The following is a 795-nucleotide window of genomic DNA, read 5'->3' as shown; positions in this document are numbered from 1 at the left end:
GGGAATTTGGCTGAAACGCACCTGCCGCGAGATAACGGAGCAACCGGGAGCACATGGACATCTGTTCCCTGGACCTCCAATCGGACACATCTAGAGTGTTTTCTCTTGTTACGCCGCCATGGAGCATTTCCAGTTTTTTAATCTTCATCGGTTTAGTATTGCCTCGTCGCGGTGCTTCAAACCAACCCGAGTATGACAGCTGATCGCCCCTCCTCTCCCAGCAGGACTTAAATAAAAAAACGCGCTCCATCTGAATTGGAAGTCAGAGTCTCAGTTCCAGCCTGTGGTTAACAATAGATGGCGCGCACTGGGGCTGTGGCATTCTGCTTGACTGCCACCTTAACCTTTCCCTGATCAGGTTACCTTCGCACTTAGCCTATGTCACAGCCTATTTCACCGAAGGGCCTTTTTTAATTTGATTTGTACTCATCAGGAAAGATTGAAATCATCCGTGTTGTGCAGGGGAGAAAAAAAAACGGTCTTTTCTTGCGAGGAAGTGCTGCTGCGTGTTTCTGTGGAGATGCTCTGTCCGACCACCTCTCCACATGGAAACTAAATTTCTCTTCTTGCTCTTTGGTACTTTGCGTTAAACCCCCATGGCCGGGGATGATCCTTGAGTAGCCGATAAAATAATCAGCGTCGCGGTGTCAGCAAAGGCTTGAGCTACAGGGGGATTTGTGTAGATTATCGCCGGACTGCTATTTTGTTCCCTTGGTCACACTCTTAACTGAACTTAGCGGCTTCTGATCTGCAGCCTTTTCCCTGCTGCCCCCCCCCCCCCCCCATCAGCCGCCT

Source organism: Morone saxatilis, unplaced genomic scaffold (genome assembly GCF_004916995.1).
Source record: "Morone saxatilis isolate NCDOM2014 unplaced genomic scaffold, NCSU_SB_2.0 Contig2, whole genome shotgun sequence".
In the NCBI taxonomy this organism is placed as follows: domain Eukaryota; kingdom Metazoa; phylum Chordata; class Actinopteri; family Moronidae; genus Morone; species Morone saxatilis.
This window is presented reverse-complemented; position numbering follows the sequence as displayed.